Below are 6,000 nucleotides of genomic sequence, written 5' to 3'. Positions count from 1 at the left end.
GGGGAGAGGGTCACCTGCCAGTGACAGTGCCTGGCTTGACTTCCCATCGGCAGGTAAGTCCACTAAGACCATGTGACGAGATACATTTTTCAGCCTTTCAAGATACAATAGCTATATGAAATTAATATTTCGTCTAAGAGTGAATAAAATATACATGATTCTGTTTTTAAACAATTATGAAACAAAGTACAATTTTATTTGCATACACTCTCGGTCTTATTTTTTTAATGAAAAACCATTGAAAATATAATCAAATAATTATAATGTAATAAATATGCGTAAGGTTGTTTTTTTAACAATTTATATTTATGCACTAGGTTTTTGGTTGGTTTTCAAAATATTGCATTATTATTTTCCTTTAAAACAACTTCCATGAAGACAGAAAGCATATTTAATACAAAATTTACTTGATAACTCCACTAGGATTTATAGATATTTAAAGAGATGTATGAAATTGTGTAGGGTTACCAGGCCCAAGAAAAAAACTGTTGATAAAATTGACTTTTCACAGTATACATGTATGCACAAGTTATCACTTCAGAAAATGAGCGTTTTTAGTGAAATAACGCTTAAGGAAATTAAAATGTTTATGAATGAAAAACACCTCACTCCCTATGTGATCTTATACATACTGTAAATGTTATTTCTTTATCTGTTATTATTTTTCTGTGGGGCCTGATTACAACACACCCTTTAAAGTTCAATTACAATTCCTAGTTCAAAGATAAATGCTTGAAATTTTAAGATTTTTCTTATCTAAAAAAGACTAAAACTAAAAAGGTTTTTGTTGCTAAAAGATATTAACCTATTGAAAATAAATTATATCATCTAAAACTCATACAATTTTTCATTTAATTTATATATTAATATCATTTTTCTATAGTTTGAGAAGAGAAGAGAAGTTGGAACGTTTCTTATAATAATTTGATAATTACTTCAACTCTTATTCAGATTGTTTGACTACTTTTAACTTTATTTCACAAAATAAAATAAAAGTTTCTACTTTACAATTCACATGTTCACGCATCAGTTTATTACATGGAAAATGGCACTCACAAAATATTTTCAAAAATTAAATACATTTAGGCCTAATAACATCACTATGGCTGGCTGTTTTATAGAGAAATTACAAACCTTTAGTTGTACAGTTTCTCATAAACGTTAGGCGTAATTTATTGTACCTTTTGCTTTAAAAGCTTTAAAAATATACACGATACTTTACTTTAGTGTAAGGTGCAAAAGTGAAAAATTTTGAACATTGTATGTTAACTTCTTTATCTCACTATTGCATATTATCAAGTACTTAATTTACGGTGAATAAATTATGAATAAATCTTGATGGAAAATGAGGTATAGTCTTGTTACATGTAGATAAGAACACTATTTCTCTTAGCAAGTTAGTTCTAGTAGCAGGCTTCGCTGAAGTTGCACGTTCAAGCCTACATCACATTTCATAGGCTACGTATTACTGTGTGTTAAAATGTCATACAACTGATACTCAGATATTCTCGTTGGCATAATGGAAGACGAATGTATATTCTCTAGCGCTCAGCCAAATCCCATGAAATAACGACATGGGCCATAATCGAACTTGATGGTGCTTATGTAGAAATGAATCTTCATACAAAATTTCAAGTCTATAGGCTATTTTCGGGATATAGTGCAGATAGAGAAACATATAGGTAGACAGCCAGACAGAAATAAAAATTGTATAACCCCTCGAGTGATAAGCTTTACTAACGCTTAGTATTCTGCCACTGCAATCGAAAATATTGTTTGAGATATTAGTCATCAGTGTTGATTGCATCGTTCACCGCAAAAGTAAACCGCGTTCCTAATTTTGACATTTTACTCAAATGTAAAAATAAATGTTTAATTAAAATGTATAAACATCGAAAAATAAAACGTAAAACTCATTAAAAAATAATTGCGTTTACTCACCCCTTACAGATCAACTTTGTTTAATTGACTATCAATGACGTGAATAAGGGCTAACAACATCCAGGGAGTTTTATTATTTGAGATTTAAATTCAATGCAATGAATGTCGACAAATTAAAGTTTCTCAAATTACCGAAATAATGTTATCGCCTAACGAATGACGGACTGTACTTCTTAACTAGTGTAAGATGCATGCTGTAGATATTAGATGCATGTATAGTACATAAAAATATTTATTTAATTTTATTCCTTCGAAGTTGATGTATGTTAGGTCTGATCGAGAATCTAAGTGGTGTTCCATGCAAGCAGATACAATTTTAATAGAGACAAATCTGTTACCAGGTTAGAAATTACTACCACTTTGTCATTACCATGGGTTTAATATAGTTAATTTAAAATCACTTTTAGTATTGGTACTGCTGTATAGTATGTCGGGGTTTATGAGTACAATGCCTAGAGTGTAATTATAATACAATGTTTAAAAAATAGTTCAAATAAAATCTATTATTTCATAGCTAGTGTCATAATTAAAGTAAAACACTTTATAAAAATTAGTCCTTTTCGGTTTCGTCTATATTTTAATGTATCTTCATCACGAATGGGGACACTAAAATACTCCCTCCTTAATGAACGAGAAAATAACCAAATTAATACAAATAAAATAGCTAAGAATATTTCGAGATACATTTCTGGGAAAATTTACGATTATAACTGTGTGCGATTGAATCTCCAATTACCGCTGTACCGTATACTCATCGATATACGAGTAGATCTACGACAATATTTTGTTTATTAATATTATGGCGTGATTCCTCATAACACGGAACGGGCTCCTAACTCATTCAAGTACACAACTTAGAAAGAATTATTTTATTTACATTCTGCACCTTAGTTACAATCACTTTCTTTAAGAGCAAGTCTTACTGTCTGTATACCAAAATAAAATATTCAAATCTGTAACTGCAAATAAATGTAATTGGTAAGAAAAATTGGTCAAACGACAGACAACTTCAAAAAAAGTAAATGTAGCAACAACCCCTACTAAATTGCGTGTAAAGGAGCGGGTAACTGCTATCAGTGCAGATATAAGAGGCAATGTAGTGTAACTTTTGCTTTACATTTAAAGACTGTTGTGAAACGTAAATTAGTTGTATTTTGATAAAATTAGGCTTCTAAGAGAAGCTTTATATATATATTTGATCAGCAAAAGAGGCAAAATCAGCTATGGAACAAAAAATATTAACATCGAAATAAATTACGATGACCTCAAATATACACATTTTAACATATGTCTAGATCGTGGGAAGAAGGGAAACTCAACATTGGCGTCGGAAAGAACATTCACTCAAACCAGAAGTGCTCATACCGACGTGCAAAATCTACGAAATTGCGTGCAGCTGCTATTCTATATAATTTAAATTTTTAATGTGTTGGGGATACAACAATAATTAACAAATTATATCTAGAATCTCCCAAATTGGGATATCTTTGCTGATGTCAAGGAATCAGTGTTAAGGAAATACATTTTTGAAAAACACTTTATTCTCAGAGTTAAAACTCCACTTGTACGAGTATTCTTCGGATGAGCAGAAGTGTTCATGCAGACATTCTTCGGAGTCACGTCTAATTACTCGAAACTATGCGTATTTTGGGGACATTATCGACTTCATTGCGATAGATAAATTAATGCTGTCGTTACAATTTCAATATTGCATCTTCACTGCTGGAAGAGCATATGACACCTGTCGTTAAAAAAGTAACGCAAATTTGTTTACTCAAGCATATAGTCAATGTTCATCGAGTTAATCTAAATTATTATTTAAAATAGTAACTGTAAGACTAGCAAAACATTATAAAATATTAGTAACTTATAGAAACTTTAGATTGTTCAAAAATTACTATCAATAAAAATATTAGTTAGTAATTGATTGTGCAATTAATTTTCTCTGGTGGGGTATTTAATTATAAAACAGAACTACGCAATAAATTAATCACACAACACATTTCCTTTGAAACATTTCACCTATGAAAAAAACCACACATATATGAGAATGATGCATGTTAAAACAATTTCATGGTCAAAAATAAACAACGAAATTTGCATTCCCACTGCGCGTTATCATTGGTATAACATCTTTGCCGTGTCATTGTTTTAAAAATAGTCAGTAAGGTGACAGATAACTACTCTTCAGTTCCTCGCAGTTAAACAGCAATTTACATGGATAACGATATATTTACAACAACGATTTCCAGACTGAGCTGTGCTTGCCGATATATTGAATGTAACCTTAAAAAAAGAAGTAACCTAAAAATCAATTTACCGATATTTTACGATTATTTATTTTAAACTTATACGTCTGTCTGTCAGCATGATTTCTCGAAAACCAATGACCTAAAGACATTTTGTTTCTATGCGAGGAACACTGAGTTCGATAAAGGTGCATGTCACTCCATGACATTTGGCTGAGTGTTAACAAATATTTTTACATTGGTCTTACGCTTACTCATGATGGCAACGTGGAAATAGCAGTATAAATAAATTTGCAAGCAAAATCAGAACATTCAGAAGAGATTTTAACGTGTGACATTAACACGTGTAGCCTAAATATCCCAACACATACACCATTTTAAAGTAATTTAGTTGTGCGTAGACATTTTTTATTTAAACGCTGACATGAAACCCAACTTCATGAACGAAAATGTGACTGTATCATGTGCCACGATATCTGAAAAAACATTTTATCTGTCGACTTAAAATATTTTATAACACTCCATCGCCTGATGATCATTGAAGGCTATTACTCAGTAGGCTGTCACAATTTCTTTTTTGTTTGATGGGGGAAGTAAAAATTTATTTTACTTATAACTGTCTGACGTTTTATCTGTGAATATTGAAATGAGCTGCAGATTTTGCATTGCATCTCGTCGAAGCTTGTTATACACGTTGTGCTGCGTACTCCCACTTGTATGAAATCAGTACAAATTTAAATATACAAAAAGAATACAACATTTTTTATAAATTTATTTATGACAACCATTTTACTTATAACTGTCTGACGTTTTATCTGTGAATATTGAAATGAGCTGTAGATTTTGCATTGCATCTCGTCGAAGCTTGTTATACACGTTGTGCTGCGTACTCCCACTTGTATGAAATCAATACAAATTTAAATATACAAAAAGAATACAACATTTTTTATAAATTTATTTATGACAACCATTTTACCACTGGCCATCTTCGTTATAGTACAATAAAACAGCCAAAATTCATGGTTTGTAGTCCAGGAACTGTATAGCTAAGTAAAATGTGTGGTACTATATCTTTTCAGAATAGTTCCAAATGTTGTGATTTCACTAAATGTTTTGGAGCAATCGTTCCATCATCAAGTGGTTAAAAAAGTTAAAAATGCTTTACATGTGACTGTCAAGGTTTGTTATTTGAACAATAACAATTATACAATTTATACTGTCGTACTAGGTCTACATTCCTATTTATCTGTTAAATAATGTTCACTATACCTATAATAGTGTTTAAATTTATACATCGCATAATCATGTATTTAGTTACATTAGTGTTGAAGGTAAAGTCGTTTATTGAAGATTGGTGTTTACGAAATTATTACATACGAAAGTTGTAGTAGTAGTGATACCAACATCGTATATTTTAGTTATTTCAACTAGAGCAATTAATACATTTAAATAACCGAATTAATAGCAAGAAAATATATGATGAAATGTTGGAAACGTTTAATTTCAACAACAATGGTATACTTAAGGCATTATTTTGTCAGTAAATAAATATATTCTATGCCACTTGGAATGGAATGGAATATAAAATTAACAGTTTCTACTACAATATTCAAGTTAAAGTCAAAGTCAAACCAACATACCTCACAAGGAAACAGGATTTTCCGGACATTTTCAATAGTTCAGTGATACAATACAAAGTTATTACTGAACGATAGCACATGTCCATGAAAATCCTGTTTCCTTCACAATCCTTCCACCGTCAGAAACAAACTTAAAACAAAGAAATATCTAATAAAATATGTGTTACGGT

General features: G+C 30.7%; 1 protein-coding gene across 1 annotated transcript in view; it reads left to right on the top strand.

Moving 5' to 3' along the window:
• LOC124366296 (b(0,+)-type amino acid transporter 1-like) overlaps positions 1-6,000 on the top strand; it is an 84,175-nt gene continuing 78,175 nt past the window's right edge. Inside the window, exon 1 of the mRNA XM_046822734.1 lies at positions 1-53. The gene's annotated coding sequence lies outside the window, so the exon portion shown is untranslated. The remainder of the gene's footprint in view (positions 54-6,000) is intronic.

Source organism: Homalodisca vitripennis, chromosome 1 (assembly GCF_021130785.1).
Source record: "Homalodisca vitripennis isolate AUS2020 chromosome 1, UT_GWSS_2.1, whole genome shotgun sequence".
Lineage (NCBI taxonomy): Eukaryota > Metazoa > Arthropoda > Insecta > Hemiptera > Cicadellidae > Homalodisca > Homalodisca vitripennis.
This window is presented reverse-complemented; position numbering and strand designations above follow the sequence as displayed.